This window comes from Gobio gobio, assembly GCF_949357685.1.
Source record: "Gobio gobio genome assembly, chromosome: 1".
Taxonomy (NCBI): domain Eukaryota; kingdom Metazoa; phylum Chordata; class Actinopteri; order Cypriniformes; family Gobionidae; genus Gobio; species Gobio gobio.
Genome location: NC_137097.1, coordinates 60,561,632 through 60,581,423, shown reverse-complemented (window position 1 = coordinate 60,581,423; position 19,792 = coordinate 60,561,632). Strand labels below are relative to the sequence as shown.

Genomic DNA, 19,792 nt, shown 5'->3' with positions numbered 1-19,792 from the left:
TGCAACAAACCGCGATGAACTGTGTATTCAGACACCTTTCTATTAGAACCAGCATTAACTTCTTGAGCAATATGAGCTCCAGTAGCTCGTCTGTTTGATCGGTCCACACGGGCCAGCCTTCGCTCCCCACGTGCATCAATGAGCCTTGGCCACTCATGACCCTGTCGCCGGTTCACTGTTCCTTCCTTAGACCACTTTTGATAGATACTGAGCACTGCAGACCTGGGACACCCCACAAGAGCTGCAGTTTTGGAGATTCTTGGAGATTGCATTTATGTGGCCTTGTTAAAAAATCTGTGTAGACACACCTTTTGCAAGAATTTAGTAATAAAAAATAATAATAATAATAGTATTCATTAACCCATTTCTGCCCAAATTTTTTTAATGGTTTCATATACTCATGTTAATAGTGTCCTATTAGATTTTTTTCTTGAAAATCGTATTTGAATGTGTGGCAACTATAGTTGCCGGTGGGCAAATATGTTGTATGCACCCCTTCAATGTCAAATTTGACTAGGAGGAGAACATTTGGCATCTAACTCAAAATAACTGCTTTCAACAGATCAATCTTTATTCACAAACAAATGTATTATGTATAAAAGTCGAAGAACATTAGATGCAAACTCAAAAAAGCTGCATCTAGCTTATAATCTGTTGAATATGAAAATACAATAAACAACAAATACATTTGTCTTAAAGTGGTGGAACATAGTGCAGAACAAAGTGCAGCCATTAAGTTGCCCTAACAGGTATAGTCCCATAGTATTCAATGGCTGACTGTAGTAGATGATTTCATATAATAATGTAAATGTAAACTCATTACTTGTCTGAATTTCCACTTTATAATGGAATCATAAGCTACTAGTCATAAAAAGAATTAGGGTCCTTGACCGATTAGAATGAAACGCATCCATTCCAAACTGGATGAAGGGTCCTCAATATTTTGTCCCTTACAAGACATAGCTAATATCATAAAATATGATATTTTTCCCTATCGAATTAAGGTCTACTGTACAGTAGAGATGTCAGTTAAAGGGTTAAGTTATGTTTTAGGTGGGATATTATGAAAGCAAAAAGCCCTAAACAAGACCAAAAATCTTGATTTATTAACCTGTTAACACAGTAAACCCCATTTCCCCATTATATGTACTTACAAGTCATTTGCCCAATAGGTATTAGCAGTAAAACTCTTCCTTTCATTATTAATTAGCTGGAATTAATTCTAACTGATACAAATTGCAGGCCTGTCCACCCTACTAACTTAAACATATAGCTATTATTAGTTTGTGAAAGCAAATATACATTTAAATAAAGTTCAAATTTGTGTGACACAAGACGACGCTACGACATTTGCTGTGTTGCATAAAACTTACAAGGGATCAATTTGCACCCTTGGCTCACCCCGTTTGATTTGGTATATGATCGACTGCAATACCTTAAGAGGAATAGCAAGCATTTAAACTCAACACGTCACATCAGCTTGCCCACTCTAATGAGCAGTCAGCGCTGACAGCCCCAGCCCTGCAGCTGTGCGGACCGGTGATCCTCAGCAGGCACATACACAAAAGCCCGGCCACTCTGTGGGTAATGCACCAGATCACCAGCGTCTCTCTACAGATGGATGCCCACTCAGTGCCTGCGTGCTTCTTTATGAGTGCTGCAGAGAGCTAGGGAACTTCAGCCTTTACAATGCATCCATCCTGTGCCAGACACTTAGGCAGCAGCCCACAGCTCCCTTCTGCCCTCTTCTTCAAGCACAGCCTCCAGAGAGTCAAGGTTACAAAGTATGAAGAATGGCTGTCAATCGTACCTCAAAAGGTTGACCAACCTTAAATTGTGACTGAGTGCATTTAGAGGATGTGGTGGATTGGTGCTGTTCCCAAGAGTGCGGAAAGTCAATATGAAATGATGACAGCATTGTTTCTCATTCTTTCCCTTTTCCCATCCCCTTCCCGTATGATTCCCCAAAGAAAAATTGTAAAATTGTATTTTACAGTACAGTATGTGTGAACAAGGAATGGGAATTGGTAAAGAATTTAGTGATTCTATTTCTGTTAACAATTCTGGTTCAATAACAGTTCCATTAATGATTGTTTAGCACTTTGGTAGGAAGCGGTAACATTTAATGCAATTCTTGTTTAGTGGTAAAGCAGCATTGAAAAGTAATGCATATTTTAGTACGGTGCTCTATATTAATGCACGTTCGAAAATCGCCAGATGAACCGAATGTCATAAAAATAAACCTGTTAAATGTTTTTTTGTTCCTGCACAACAGGTATTGTGGTAGCTACTTTGCCAGAAATTCCATACATTACATATTCCTTTCTCGACCAGCAGCGTATATATAATTTACAGTGTTTGCCAAAGGTATGCTACTCCCCTTGTTGCTCATAGAAATATAATTTCGAAAATAACTCGCAACTTTTAAATGCTTTCTGCCTACAGTTCATTCTCTCACGTGGTACACAGCCCTCTAGCCTTCAGTGTCGAACCCACACCATTTATAGCCTCGCAGTAACCTACAATCTTATTATGAGATTTAACTTTGCCCCAACTGGACTTGTGGATGAGCAGTGCTCTAGTCCCGCTCCTCAACTCAACTAATAAATGACTGGAAATAGTTATAAGGCGCTGTCGCTCGCGTTGTGACATTCAAAACAACTCTGCCATGTTTCTGTCTGTGCGGAATACATAAAGGCTCTGCCTTGAATTAATCACGCGCTCTTTAATGGATCTTTGAGGATCGCGCTTGACGCAGTGAGGAGCTGCAGCTCTTTGTATTCTGAGGCCAAGAGGAACCTTGTGTGTTTTTTCTTTTTTCCCCTCTTTTTTATGTTGCCCCCGTCCGATATCTGCCTCTTAGAAAATGTCAAGGGGGTACATGGTGACATAGGGACCCCGGTTTGGTTACGGAGAGACTCTCTCGCTTCGCTCTGCGAAAAAGGTAAGTGAGAAATGCTTTGGAGTGTCGCATCTACGTCGCTTCTAACGTTGGTTTTGTTGGATGGGAAATGAAAGGAGTGCAAGTGTAGGCTGAGACATGTAAGTTATCCATGTGGCTTTTGTACACCCGCGTATTTGCAACAAATGCCTCGGTGTGACTTGTCTAACTTGTAAATGCATCGTCTAATGTGTTGAGTTTAACAGCGCGCCTTAACGGACTCGAAATTAACGCGAATTCGCTCGGTTTGCACTAAGGCGTGATTGCATATCGACGTTCAAATGTACACGCGAGTTGTGAGCGCGTTTCTTTTGGAATCATTTGATATTCAGCATGGAATCATTTGACATATACTGACATGTTGCTTTTGTGTGGTAATATATGGAATTCTATGCTACGTCCACCAAGGAAACACTGTATGAATGTTAGTTTAGGGGTTGTTGAACTAAAGCTTCTCACTTAGAGATGTTACAGGACTGAATATCTCGTGCTTTCGCTAACATCTCCAGAATGTCGCCAAATGTTTCAGGACCATGGACAGCTGCAGACAGGTTTGGTTTGCCGCTAGAGTTCGCCTTTAGCCATAAAAATGACAACCGGTTGCCCCTTTCAGTCCTCAGTCGCTGGATTTTAGTGAATCGCGCGAGTTTATGTGCGACCTGTACATGGCAAATACGCTTATCGTAGCTAATCGTGTCCGTTTACACCGACAGAGCTCTGGAAGTTGTCCAGTCTGCTACCAGTGTTCTTCTATTTCCAGAATGGTTAACCACGAAAGTGTGCTGCTTGCTATCTAAACTACAATTGGTTTACTAGTTGCGTGGAGAGTTGCTGTTGAATGAAAAAGTCGTGGATGAGCGTCTCTCTCTGAGGACTGCACGCTAAGATTGCTAAATTAAGAAATCATTTGAAGCTAGCAGTCTAATAAATTATTCAGACGTAATAATTGAGTTAAGATTGAATATATGACGCAGACATACTTTGGAGTAGGCTAAGTCAGAATTCAAAGAATTATAGTTACACTTGAGAGATTTCATAAAACTTTGAGATTAAGAAAAATAACACGCTTAAAAGTACATTGTGTTTTTTTAAAAGGGGGGTTTAAATGGAAAAGACATGAAAAATAACCAAATCTAATCTGTTCAACGGGACTGTATACTGAGGTGTATCAGTGCATATGCCTGGTTATCTGTGAAATGTAGTGTTGGATGCTTTAAACTGTTAAATGTGTGCATCCAGCTTTCTTCAACATGATTGACATAACTGTACAGTTACATGAACTCTCGGAAAGAAGCATATTAGGTCACTGAGTAACACAGTTCATAACGTAAGAAAAGAGCTTAGTCTGTCATGTTACTGTCAGAGCAGTGTATTGTAAGAACTCGATCAGCAAACAGAGCGACAGTGTCTTGGCTTGGAAGTAAAGCAAATATCCCCCTCAAAAGACTCAAATACATTTGGCAGGACATGCGCATTTGGCAGGACAAACCTTTTTCATTTTTTTTTAATAAATGAAGGAATTTGTATTTTGAGACTTGACTCTCAGAGTTCTCAAAGTTTGTATTATATGAGCTTTTTCAAATGCGAAGTGCAAATTAACTAAATAATTTTGGTCTTACAGAGCTGCTTTGTTTTGACTACAACAGGTTGCCTATCTCGAAAAGTATTGTTGTAGCCTAAAATAATTCATGTTATTCAATTGACGCAGGCGTTTTGAAATTGTATAGACCCTTATCGAGATTCTGACCCCTTGGATAAAAAAGATTTTCTTGTAACAATGTATATAATAGCTCTCAGTAAGAAAACAATGACAGCATTATATAATGCTTTAAATAGTTAGCAAGTTAGAAATAGTCCATATGCCACGAAGATTTAAGTTTTATATGTTTCAAATATCTTACCTAAGGACCCTCTGGAGTACTTTCAGGGACCCTGATTGAAAATCCTGTGTCAGAATGAACCTGAACATTAATATTAATATTTTAGATCTTAGTTCATGTTCGTATCATTGTTGAAATATCATTTACTAGAAGATAAACACATAGATGACTGAGAGTGAATAGGCTGGGAACCACTGAGAATCTCCACCCTCGCTTAAATTCATTGGTAAAAGGCAAATCTTAATCATTCTGGACCTTCGTCAAGAAGAATTACTCAAGAGCTGCGCCTAACCATAACCTAATGTTAAACAAACAGTTGCGCTGGTTCAAAAAACGAAAACATCATTTGTTAGATGTGTGCGTCTCCCCCTTTCTCTCTCTCTCTGTCTCTCTCTCCGTCTCTCTTATCTTGATTATGCAGCTTGAAGATTGAGTCAGCTGTTTTGTATGCAAGGTGTCTGAGCCAGGCTCTTTGTGGAGGAGAGAGCAATCGTGCCGCGGATACAGAGAAAGAGAGAGATGGACAGACAGACAGATAGACAGAGTGAGAGAAAGATGGCAAGATGGGGGGGTGAAAAGACCGCATGTATATATGTGCAACGTTGGAAAAGCAACTCTCATATTAACATCATATTATCCCGCTTCATAAAAATCATCCTTTATGCCCGCAGCACTCCCATATGGCATGACGAATGATAAATTATGTAGCCACCCCGATGTGCTCACTTAATACATAGAGTCATAAAACACAAGTGCAATTGTTGGTGATATGTGAGATGGAAGGCTTTTACAGCACCACTGAGTGTGTTGATAATGGATAAAGACAGTTCTGAAACGATCATTCTGAGAGATGAGCGCTGTATTCCTGTTCAGAGGAGAATATTTACATAGGTAAGGCAGAAGCAGACATTTAGAGCAATCAAAACTATGAGATATTTGAAATTAGAGCGGCATTATTTCTTATTTGTTTCTGTGTCCATTATAGCTGTGGTACAGATGGAGTTTTGTAAGTAAGCTAATACAATAACTACTGAAAGTTTCCACCTTGCTTTGTCTGTTAAGATATTAATAACTAGTACATAATACGTATGTCACATAATCCTTTAGAAATCATTCTAATAAGATGATTTGCTGCTCAAGAAACATTTTCACTTTTATCAATGTTGACCAGTTGTGCTGCTTAGTATTTTTATAATCTTTTTGTATGCTCTAAAAAATGCTGGATTAAAAACAACCCAAGTTGGGTTGAAAATGGACTAACCCAGCAATTGGGTTGTTTTAACCCAGCGATTGGGTTGTTTTAAGCAAACATTTAACCCAACCGCTGTTAAAATGACCCATTCACTGGGTTAAAACAACCCAATCACTGGGTTCAAACAACCCATTCACTGGGTTCAAACAACCCAATTGCTGGGTTAGTCCATTTTCAACCCAACTTGGGTTGTTTTTAGCCCAGCATTTTTTTTAGAGTGTATTATTATAACTCTCTACTGTCACTTTTTATCACTTTAATGTATCTTTGCTGAAGAAAAGTATATATATATATATATATATATATATATATATATATATATATATATATATATATATATATATATATATATATATATATATATATATATATATATATATATATATATATATATATATATATATATATATACACAGACACGCTGCTGTGAGCGTGTAAGATATGCTGCTGCTGCATAAATATAAACACAAATCCCATAGCAGATCTAGGCAGGTGGAGCTGGGGGAGGTGGAGGGTTTCAGATGACCTCCAAACAATGAACCAGAAATGTTGAGCAAGCAATCTCGCTGACATTAAATTATGTCTTAATTTAAGACATAAAATATGCATCTGATTAATTTTAGACAGTTTTGTGTTGTTAGTTCTACAATAGATCTGTAATCTTGCCTACAGCATGAACTGGTTGCAATTAAGTCCAAACAGTATTTAATATAACTAAATTTATTTAAAAATACAATTTATTAAAAATGTAATTCATACATGCAATGACTTGATTATAATTGTTCTGTGATTATTAAAATATGTATATTTTAATACAAAATACCCCCCCCCCCAAAAAATAAATAAATAAATGAAAATGTATCTGATTAATTTTAGACATGCATGCTTTATTATAAGATACCAGTTTTGCTTGTAGCTGTATTTTAGGAAAGCTACAGTTATAGGCACTTTACAAAATGATACATGTTTCTATAAACACAGCGGATAGAGGTATCATGCAGGAATGTGACATGACTAGCTGAGACTGGAAGGACCCTGTTTTTATTGATACACCGGTATCCTAGAACTGAGGCGGAGGAGGTTGAATAGGGAAGGAGGGGCTGTCCGTGGCCTGAACACCCTTGAGAGGCTGTTGGACTGAAGTGGCATATTGTGCTTTGATTCGTTGCGATATGAAGTATGTACTTTTGATAGATGTTTCTTGTTTACACATTGAGACGGCAGCCTTTTGATTTTAAATTGATGGAGATGTTGTAAGCCTGTGGCGATGTCCCTTACGCTTCAATGCACATTAGCAGCTGGATATGTCTTGTAGCAAACAAAGATTTTTACTATACCTGAATGCTTGAGGGCCTTCAATGCAGTGACACGGAGATTCAAGACCAGGGCTGTTTTTGAAGGTTCTCTTTCACTTTTCTTATCGCGAGCACAATACCTCTTGGCAGCAATGCACTGGCGTGTGGGAGGGACTGACCGGGAGCTGACAGCAAGTGTTAAGCTTTGGGAAGGCTTGAAATTGACAAGTAATTAAAATCTGAAGCAAATGTTCAGAAAGGAGAAAATGGAGGATTCAGCGAGTATCGGGTGGCCTCTACAGTGTGTTAAATAAGTGACTGGAACTTGGAGATAAGGCTGAAATTATAAAAAGCCGATGTCCTTACAGCCTTTGCCCTTGAGTGTTGTTTTATTTCAATTTAGCAAAGCAAAGATTGCACAGTTGTTGTGATTGTATCTCTTGGAAAGCACACAAATGGCATTAACAGCTTCACCTTGAATCAGCAGCTTGTATGAGTCATTAACCACGTGGCTAGCGCTTACCGAGCGGTATGGCCCATTCTAACCCTGCAAGCACCGTGGCACAATTTTCTTTGTAGATTTCAACTCTAACTCTGCAGATGTCAGTCGCAGCTGTGTTAAATGCAAATAATGCTCTCAAAGCTATTAGGATAAGATAACGTTGACTAAGTTGGACCAGGGTTTTGGAACTGTTGGCGAAACAGAGAGTCCCTTTAAAGAGCCTGTGTGTAGTTAGTTAAGGCTACCGTTCTGGACAGTTTGTGTAGTTAGTTGTGCAATAGATCTGGAATCTTGCCTACAGCATGAACTGGTTGAAATTAAGTCCAAACTGTATTTCATATAACTTAATTGAAGTGGATATGACATGGGTCAACGATGTCTAGCTTATTTTTGTCTTATCTGTTTATTTATTTAAAATACAATTCATACATGCAATGACTTGAATACAATTGTTTTGTGATTATTAAAATATGTATATTTTAATACAAAATACCCCCCCCCCCACACACACACACATACATATATATATACATAAAGACTCAAATACATTTGGCAGGACATGCGCATTTGGCAGGACAAACCTTTTTCGTTTTTTTTTATTAAATGATGGAATTTGTATTTTGAGACTTGACTCTCAGAGTTCTCAAAGTTTGCATTATAAGAGCTTTTTCAAATGCGAAGTGCAAATTAACTAAATAATTTTGGTCTTACAGAGCTGCTTTGTTTTGACTACAACAGGTTTTATACATATAAAACACGTCATGTGGTGCAATATCACAGGAAATTATAATATTTGATTTGTATGTATTTAGGGGTGAATTCAGGTTGATTGGGACCCTTTTTGCCATTGAAACAACTGGGAAAAAGTGTCCCAATCAAAATGTATTTATTTATTTATCGATTGATTTATTGATTGATTGCAAATGATGATTGAGCTACATGTCAACTACCAGTCATTAGAGTGTTAGTAGACTGTTAGGTGTTAGGGTTCGAAGTTGTAAAGTTACTTATAGTCAGTAGAATGTCTGTTGGGGAGCATCAAAATAAAGTGTTAGCAGATATTAAGCAGACAGTCTACTAATATTCTAATGAGAGTTAGTTGACATATAGGGTTAAAGCATTTTTAATGGCTGAAGTCTGATTAAACTGTGTTCAACACAAACTGTGCTACAATAATAAGTGAGCAGCATGTATGTAAAAGTTTGTATTTTTGAGAAAATATACCAACAGTACAACTTGTCCCAGTCTTTGTTTTGCATCAAATTAATGACACATTTTATCGATACACCAATGGTTTATGATAATACTGATCTTATAACCCCTAAAAGCATGGCAATCTGATTGATATCTGCACTGTATGCATATTCAACAGCCAAGCACACACGAGAAAACGACAGAGAGAGAGAGAGAGCTCTCTGAGGAGAGTGGCTGGCAACTCAAAACCTCAATCAATAAGAGAACCTCTGAAGTGAGCATTGACAAACCCGTTATGTATCACTTTAGTGGATTCTGCAGGTATACAGCCATGCTACACTGAATTCTGACCCCTAATTAATTCGTAGGAGGGATTACGAAAACGAAGGGGGATGATGAAAATGTTCAATATCTCTTGTGCTCTCGGACGTGGAGCCTGATCACTATGGGATTTGCCCATAATAAGAGTGCCGGCAGCAAACCACACTGTAATTTCTAGCTATAGACATTAATGGAAAAATGAAAACGTGCAGTTAAAGAGATACTTCAAACTGGTCTCGGAGTATGGGTCAATGATATATAAGTGATAAAGACTGCAAAAAACTTAAAGTAGCAATATAATTCAATAAATTCATTACACTTTGAATACATGCAACTGTACACACACACACACACACACACACACACACACACACACACACACACACACACACACACACACACACATATAATAAAACAAAATAATATAATTATAATATATAATATATTTTGGGGCACACATTTGAAAATGCATACATTTGAAAAAGTTTCATGTTACTTATAAAGTTACTTATAGTAAAATCTCTAAAGTGGGCTATCGAAGTATCGAAGTGTAACCGTTGTAGACCCTAGAGGGAAAAACAAAATAAAAGTGATTTTATTTTTAATGTGCTCACCAAGGCTATATTTGTTTAATCAAAAATACATAATGATGGTTTAATCAAACTAAAATGTGACCCTGGACAACAAAACATAAGGGTAATTTTTTTTTATTATTGAGATTTATACATCATCTAAAAGTTGAATAAGCTTTCTATTGATGTATGGTTTATTAGGATAGAACAATATTTGGCGAGAAACAACTATTTGAAAATCGAAATATTGAGAAAATCGCCTTTAAAGTTGTTCAGTCCTTCAATTTATAAAGTCCTTAGTAACGCATATTACTAAAAATAAAATATATATTTTAAATATATATCTACGGTAGGAAATGTACAAAATGGAACATGAACTTTACTTAATATCCTAATGATTTTTGGCATAAAAGAAAAATGTATAATTTTGACCCATACAATGTGTTGGCTATTGCCACAAATATTACGACTTATGGCTGGTTTTGTGGTCCAGGGTTACAAATGGTAATATTTGAAATATTTTTAGAATTTAAAAGTTTTAATATATTTAATATTTTTAAATGAAATGTATTTCTAAAATGGCAAAGCTGCTTTTCTTTTTTTTCTCTTTTTTTTTGCTGCTGCTTAATTTTTTTTTCTCAAGATTCTTTGATGAATTATTTTTGAAATTCTTAAAATTTTCAAATAAAAAAGCTAATCTTACTTGCCCAAAACGTTTGAATGATATGAATCACATTTTCTCTAAAATATATTAAGCAGCAAAAACGGTTTCCAACATTGTTAATAATATAAAATGTTTCTAAAAAGAAGGACGAATAAACTTTAGTCAGGGCTACATCACAGTGTCATTGTATTTAACAGGATCAATATTCTTGATCACTCTGCATGTCAGGCAAGAGCTGACGCTTGCATATACTTCACACACTCACTGTAAAATTGCTTCCTATTGAAGGAAATGTCCATATTGCAATCACTGTAATTAGTTCACATGGGAACTTCAAGGCTTGTGCAATGACTCCAAAGCCAAAGCCAATATAACACTTGTGCGGCAGTCCAAATTCACTGCATAAGAGTATTTCAGGGTCCAGTAGTGTGCTTTTGTAGTAAAGCTTTTGGCTGGAAAGAAAGGTATCCGCTTAGACACTTGGTTTAAACATCCATTTATCCCCTCAGCTGTAAAATCTTTATATTTTAGGCAATTTTTGTGTGTGAAGATCTTGGGTGTTTTATACAGTATGTATTGTTTGAATGGGATTGTCTTATGCTTTCTGCAACCAAATTGCCCTTGGGAAATGAATAAAGATGAACTAAACTGTCCTCAGCTGGTCCCTCACTAAGATATACAAGGGCTTTCACACTCTCATTGTGATCATTACTATCTATTTCTACTGTTTCTATTCAATCTGACTGTGAATGAACTATATGCTGGCTCATTGTAAATGCTGTGCTTTAAGTTCTGTGACAGAGGACATTAACTGTTAATTTAGTAGTTAAATGCATAGTTAAAAAAACTGAAGGTGTGTGTTTGTAAGCTGTAATATAATAATGGCAATAATATAGTTTTGATGGTGAAGTAAAACTCCCATCCCATTCATTTTCTTTATAAAAAAATATGTATTTAATATAAGTAAACAAAACTGAACACACCAACAGCTATAGAAAGATCTGACACAGGAAACACACAAGGGCTATATATACAGACAAGATAACAAGGTAATGAGACACAATTGTGGATACAATCAAGGGGAACCAACGAAACAAAAGGACTACAAAACTAGATACAGGAAACAGGAAACTAGTACAACATAATAGTCAAACAAGAGACATGTAACAGTATTTGAATATTTCTCTATTCTTTTTCATATATATTGTATTTGACACTAATAGTTCATGACTGCCCACTGTAAAACATATTTTTGAAGTAAATAAACATGTTATTTGAATATATGTTAAACATTTCATGTTTAAATTCAGTGTTACTTGCCGTTTCAATGTGTTACTTGCAAAGTTTATTAGCAATTTCTGAGTGAATACTTTATCTAAGCCATTTTTCTCAGTGTAGTTTAATATTTTACAGTCATTTTGATTGATTGCATTTGAATTGCTTCTAACATAAAAGTTTGTGTTTATATAATGTGTGTGTGTGTGTGTGTGTATATATATAGCATATACACACATATATTATATAAACACAAACTTTTATGTTGGAAGCGATTGATCGCATTTAATTGGTTTGACAGCAATAATTTAAATATATAACCAGACCATTTCATCCTGTAAACAGCTCTTTGTATCTTTTTCAAATACTTTTTTGTGCTTCAAATAAAAGTTAATAATGTCATCACTCATCTCAGAGCTGGTTAAGTTCATGACTAGAACTATGTATTAAGCAATAGTTTTAAATCTCGAATACTCAAACCAAGACGGCTGGAAACATGGCCAGTCACTGTTGCACTCCATTTGAAATTGGAAAAAAATTGCAACGGTTTGTTTATCACGTTTCAAGATTTTGACTCATTGCCTAGTGGGACAGAATGGGATGTGATATTAGAAATGTGTTGAGGAAGAAAGTGTAGAAATAAATTGAGAAACAGGTGCAAGTACACGGAAACTGCCAAACTGCCATCTGCTAGAAAATGCTTTTGGCCTCTGGAAGAAAAATAAAATAAAAATGAAACTGTCTCATATACTTGCAGATCTGATTAATGTCTTCGTCTGCTCACCAAAGACAATTCAAACAGATTGGGATATTCTGTAAAATGGGATGTATCTCAGGAAATGAAATGGGAAGCAAAGGTGATATCATTCATCGTGTGATGCTGTACATATGGCTGTAGAGGAGAAAAAAAGCTGCGAAAGCAAACACCATGTCTGTCTTTGTGTCAAGTGTGTCACTGTTTACCCTCTCCTGGGGAAAAGCTCATTTATAATCTGACTGTGTGGCTTGTTCATCACAGTAAATAATACTTCATGCCCACATGACGGTTCAAACAGTCCACTCTTCAGGTTTCCCTCAGTTCCATCCTGCCCCCCCCATTAGTCCCCCAATTGAATCTGCAGGGCAATTTATCCGTTTGTAGAGCAGTATCGCGTACGACCAGAGCGCCTTCTTTCATTTCTGACAGACTTATCTTGTTCATGGTGAGAAGTATACGAGAGGATGTTTTTCTCTGACAGCATCACAAAGGAAAGAGTCGGGCAGGTCGTCGGACCTTATTCGAGCACGCCGGTAGCGTGAACTGGGCACTTTCCAAACAGCGGATTTATTCCATCCTTTCGAGACATCTGTTCTTTTGTCAGCGGCCATAGAGACATTTACACAACAATTCAAACATGAACTTCAAATACATAGATGGTGGCAGATGAATAAGTGGGTAATGTTGGTCAGTTGGAAGAACGTGTTTCTATGACGTACTGCATTTATGCAAATGCATTACAAATGAATTAAACATACAGTTCATATAAGTGTAATAAATTGAATATGCCTCTTCACGGATGAGCATTTTTACCAATTTTTCAATTAATATTTTGATTATTTTTGTTGTTTAGTTTTTTTTAATTTTTTTTATAAAATTGTCATGGGGTGTGATTCCTTAAATGTAATGATATTTATGAAATTAATTTTTATAAAAAAATTTTTTTTTGGAAAAACAGAAAATTATTATTAAGATCATTACAATTGAAGGTGTAAGATAAGGTGACCAGATTTATGAAATGGAAACCAGGGACATATCCTGTTTGAGTGGTCAAAATATCATTGAAATCTCATTTGTTATTATCTATAGATTAAAAAAATGGGGACAATAATTTTTTTAATGGGTTTGTTGTTGTTGTTGTTGTTGTTGTTGTGGGTTCCTACAATATTATTATCATTGATAATTATTATGATTTTATAATTTTTGGATTTAGGATTTAGGATTTTTGGTCTGGTTTTAATACAAAACACCACACCTGCAAAAAAAAAACAAAAAAACTTTACAACTTTACAAAAACACATTACAAAAATAAAACAAAATAAAAAAATAAAAAATAAATAAATATAAAAAAAAAATATATATAATTAAATGTTAAAATAGTTTTATTTAAATCAATTGTATTTACTATTTTCATTTTCACAAGCTGTTTATACTGTATACAGCAAATTACTTTTTTTTTTTTAAACGTCAAATGTTTTGTTATGTTTGTGCTTGAAAATGACGCTTACTATCCTTAATTGGGCTTGCTATTTTGCATTATAGGCTTATTTTAAGCAGAAATGTGTATTCCGTAATTGTTTAGTTTTTTTTAATATTTTTTATATTTATACTTAAGATATGTGGAAATTACGGCATTGTGACTGCGGAACTTTTGGGGACGTTTAAAATTTAAAAAATTTAAAAAGCAACAGTACTTTATTTGAACATGAATAGTTAGTATGAAAGCGATAACAATGTTTCTTTTGATATTTGCCGATAATTACGCTCTTCACGAAGTAGTGGCACGTACGCAAGTAGAGTCAGCGTAGCTCGCAGCGCCATCTGTTGGTGAAAATAATCACTACACGGTAGCTTCAGTCGGTGACAGGACACCAACAACTGGGACTGTCCCTGGAATACGGGAACGTCTGGTCACCTTAGTGTAAGGAAAAGCTGTTACTTGCTGGTTCCAATTGAATAGATAGTTCAATCAAAAATGAATATTTGGCCATCATTTACTCACCCTCACGTTGGTCCAAACCTGCATGACTTTCCTTGTTCTGATCTCTCCGTATGAAACAACCATAAAAACAAAGAGCACATTTCCATGAACGTTGCATGTTTTAAACTAGATGTTTTCCTAGATTGTTCTTGAGAACCTCTTGACGCAGTTGAAATGAAAGACCCACACGTAACTTATCAATGCTATTTCCTCCAATAAATAAATAAATGAATAATGAAAAATAACAACATCAGCACTGTGGGAAGTTTAAAATCTGAGGAAACGTTTTCAATTAGACTCTTGGAACCATCCGTCCATTTCCTGGTTCAGCGAAATAGCTTTGATACGTAACAGGGAGGAAGATTTTCAGTGGCGACTGTAGAGTTCTCTAGCAGACATTTGGAGAATTTTTGATGCTGAATGTGACCAAGCGCTTAACAAAAACCTGCCGCTGTTAATACATATTATAGCCACCAAATAGGACCTGAACATGACAAAGCCAAAAGGGCAGAGCTTCTATGACCAATATCTTGCTAATGTGCAACATTGATCCCCGTTTTTCCGGAATACCATTAAGGACTCCTATAGTTGTTCAAAGTTCAGGAGATAATTAAGTAAAATGTCTTTTAAATTATATTGACTGCAGATTGCACCAGCTGCCAAGATGGGTTTTAATGCATCAGATTTTAAGGGCCTCTAAGCATTTCTGCCACGAAGGACTATAAATTTCACTTTTGGCTGGCACTGGCTTACCTCAGAGCAAGCATCTGTCCATAATTAAGGGCTGGGGATTGTTTTATATCATTTATCTGATGCCTATTTAAGAGGTCACATGATTGAAGAGCACTACTTTCATTAGAAATCTTTGGGAACTCAACTGATATTCCTTTCCAGCGTGGAGATAAAGAGCACAGTTGCCATAGAAACTGTCTCTGAAGTTGCCGGAAAACATACAGTACTAGCGTCTACTTATTAAAAATGTGCCAATATTCACACAGTTTGTTGGCTACGCTGTATTCCAACGTTCCAATTAGACTCTCTCACTGCACGGTGGATGGGACCTCTGTTTGCTCAGACCTCTTTTAGCGTTAATTTCATTCAGAGGTTTCCATGCATCTGGATATAATTACAGTACATACATCACTCTTGAAAGATTCAAGCTCCATATTCATTCAAAAACGAGCCGGTAGCGTGATATGAGCCTGCTGGTTTGACAATCTGCTTTAGTATCGCATCCAGATCTTTACAGACTCTCAGGGACTCTCGAAGTGGAGGCAGACATCTTAAATGCATTAATGATTTGGTCATTTAAAAAACACAAAGTCTATCTATCTATCTATCTATCTATCTATCTATCTATCTATCTATCTATCTATCTATCTATCTATCTATCTATCTATCTATCTATCTATCTATCTATCTATCTATCTATCTATCTATCTATCTATCTATCTATCTATCTATCTATCTATCTATCTATCTATCTATCTATCTATCTATCTATCTATCTATCTATCTATCTATCTATCATCGTCTGTCTGTCTGTCTGTCTGTCTGTCTGTCTGTCTGTCTGTCTGTCTGTCTGTCTGTCTGTCTGTCTATCTATCTATCTATCTATCTTACTATTCATCCATCCATCCATGCTTATATTTATATATTTGAATCAATTTGGCCATATTTTGTTGTTTGTTTGTTGTTGTTGAGCTCTGAGAAAGAAATGAGGTGCATTCGATAGAGTAAGAGAACAGAGCTACAAAATGAACCAGATATCACTGTTCAGATAATTTGATCTTGGAAGAATTTGATGAAAGATGTTGGAGTTTATATCTTGGCAAATCTAATCACCGTGTCATTGTTGCTATCTCTTTTGAAACTCCAGAGGACACGTCTGAGGAAAAATCAGGAGAAAAATCTTACAAGAGGGTGATTTGAGCATTTAATCTCATTGTTGTCTTGCAGAAACAATTGGGATATTAAAGAGATCTCACTGGCGATTTTCTTTCCTGTGGTCTTCTCTTGGATCCGTTTCGGGAATAGGTGAGACGAAACAGCAAAAAAGCCACCGATTATTTTGCAGCCTTTTAAAAAAATGTGTCACTTGTTGTTTTGCCTTGAGTGGTTCTAGCCACGTAGACCTCTGCCTAGTCATTTCCACAAAAGCGGCCGATCCGATGATGATGGATTGCAGCCTAATGAAGGTGGACGTAGCATTGGGCTTTCAGGGCAACAACTTCACACAGCAACACCTACTGAATTAAATCAATTTAACTCAGTATATTTGTGTGCCCTTAGCAATAAATACGATCTCACTGCATGCCAAGCTTAAAGAAAGCCTTTTACGGCATCCCAATTCAGATTACACTGTGACATTCATTCAACCGCCTTTTCTTCCCCCGTCTGTTCACAAGCTTTGCCAAAGTCCAGGTGGATTTCAGTAATTATGTTGGCATGTCGTTTCGAAATGGCAGCGCCGCAAAATGATCAAAACCCATCTCTCGTTTTCACGTGAAAATATTCTCGCCAAATGAGGCGATAATATACGCAGGTCCTTCACGGCAGCCTTGCTTGTGTTGTATGAAGATGATTTGCAGGCCTGCGGTTTTAATGATTATTATCCAGGCCTGACAGCTGGTAGAAACTGAGGTGCCTCCCCAGCTGCAGCGTGTGAGACTGATGCTCCACCTGTTGTTTCCTACCCACATGCCCTCTGCTTCTCATTAAACAGCGCTGGCTTTCACAGCCAATCAGAATGACCCGCTGATTACACATTGTGAAGGCGGGAAAAGACTGGAAGAGAGAGATACTGTAATAGAGAAAAAGGGATCAGGAAAAGCACTTTCTCACCATGGGATTGGAGATTGCCGCGCGTGTGAGGTGTTATCCTGAAGATAAATATGGATATTCACGGAAGCACTGCGTGCCAATTACAGCTTCTCACTTCAGCGCTGGACCACCTGAGCCAGAAAGCAGTTAGAGAGTTAAAAACGTGAGAACATCTCCTCTGGGCTCTGCTTGAGTAGAAAAGCAGAACGTGATCAGGCTGTGGGTATTTACTTCCACCTGATCCTATCACTTTTACAGAGCCGTGGAGTAAGTGTACATGCTGTTAAAGCGTCCCGCAGATTTAAAGCTGTGCGACGAGGCACACTCCAGTTTTACAGAGCTATCAGATGCAAGTAAAGCACGATATTCCCGCCTAATGTTATGTCTTTTTTGTGCTTGTGTGTGTGTGTTGCGAGATAAAAATCATGAAAGTGTTTTCATGCATACTAAATGATCAAGCCTTTCTCAAATGAGGCTTTTAAAGTCTAGATCGATTAGTAATGCAATATTTAACATGCAGGGTTATAAAAGGCAAATCAATGAAATGCGCAAATGATAAAAAGTCAGGGGTGCTTTGGTGCTCAAATTTTCCATTTGTATTTTTTTCTGGCATCTAAAAATGTAAAGAAGAAATTAGTCTGTAATTAAAAGCTCTCAATTTTGGACTGGATAGAAGAGAAGCAAGGACATTACTGTTGGCCTTAACATATGAATGCTAGGCCATGGCTAAAAGCGTAGTCTTTCTTAAAAGGGCTTTGGAATTTTGTGGATCATTGCTCTAATTCTCCTTTTCTTGTTGATATTTCCCTCATAAACACATGCAAACAGCTGCCAGCTAATGTTCTCTGCTGTAGGTTAGCTTCAACATTTTGTGCTTTTACAGAAAAACTAATTATACAACAATTTTGATTCTTTGCTAACATAAATTTGGCACTCACATTTTTGCACTTTCTGCAAATAGGGTACAAATAGTGTGCAAATCGTTGTCCAATTTTATTTAGGTTAAGGTTACCTGTCCCACCTCAGCGGTCTTGGCCTTCTCATCTGAATCCAATGATGAATATAACTGTCATTTTTACATAATCTATATTTTGATATTCAATCATTGCAGTGAATATATATTAATATTTCATATTTTTAGTAGCATTTTTTTTTTAACTCTCCGCCAGCGTTTAAAAAAAGTTGCCAGCCACCGCCAGGGTTTTTGATCATTTTCACAAAAATGTTATGGCCCATAGAATATTTTGTTGTATGAATACCTGAGCATGCAATATATCAATAGAAAGAGCAGACCCTCTGCTTTAAAAAAAAAAAACATTTGAACAAAAAGCTGAGAAAATCATGTTTTTGTCAAAGACTACATCAAGTTTAGATTCAGAACGATGATCAAACACAGATGGAGTAAATCGAGTCCATCAACACCCCTACTGTTTGCACAGTCCTATAGCTCGTTCTGGATCGACATTTCACTTGATCAGTTTTGATTTATATGATGTTTAATGTAGATGATCACGGTATTTTACATATGCATCTGCTTAAAAACGATCGCTTGTTTTTTTGCATCTTCTTCACCTGTATTTTGATCAGAAGATTCTGTACTCATTCAGAAGATGTGTAATAGCTCTCCCTAGCGTATAACAGTGGAAACCTGGAAAATTCTGTGTTTGGCAGGGAAGCGTTTTCTCACAAATAACGGAAAATTCTGTGTTTGGCAGGGAAAGAGTTAAACAAGCTCTATCTTGTACCCTCATTGTGGAAACTTACCTTTCCAGTAAGAAATTCAATACATTGTCTATTCTCCCCACCCCCAACAAACCCAGACCTTTTTCCTTTCTTCATTCGAATTTCCTAAATGTAATAACCGGATCTAAAAATCCCTCCAAGGATGTGCTCAGGTAATCGGCAAGGCAATAACAGAAGTGCTCTCCTTCCTGAGTCAAACCAAACCCAATCTTATTTGATTAACATTACACAATTCACCAGATTAGCTATGACTTATGACCTTTGAATTAATCAACCCACTCAGTTCATACGCTGTCAACCTTATTTGTTATAAGTATGACTTTTATTGCCTCTCTCCACCCATGAGAGTGAAGCATGCTGGTGAAAATACAGTAAAGCGCTGAGGCTCTTAAGGCACCCAGCTGCTTAAAACGACAAGGGCTGGGCACATTAATCATGTTATAAAAAGGCAGAAAATCCAATTAATTCTATTTGATATTCCAATAAGATCTGGGTCTGATTAAAAACTCTAATCTCTTCTGACCACCATATAAATCTACATTACCCACATTCAGAACAGAGTGGAAAATCTCTTTTTTGTCTTTATTTTATC

General features: G+C 36.6%; 1 protein-coding gene across 4 annotated transcripts in view; it reads left to right on the top strand.

Annotated features, from left to right (window-relative positions):
* Window positions 1-2,529: 2,529 nt before the first annotated feature.
* Window positions 2,530-19,792, top strand: part of elfn1a (extracellular leucine-rich repeat and fibronectin type III domain containing 1a) — a 127,604-nt gene continuing 110,341 nt past the window's right edge. For 3 of the 4 annotated variants that reach the window (XM_079824374.1, XM_079824377.1, XM_079824375.1), the window contains exon 1: window positions 2,530-2,944. The gene's annotated coding sequence lies outside the window, so the exon portion shown is untranslated. The remainder of the gene's footprint in view (window positions 2,945-19,792) is intronic. The other variant, XM_079824376.1, reaches the window with a different exon arrangement.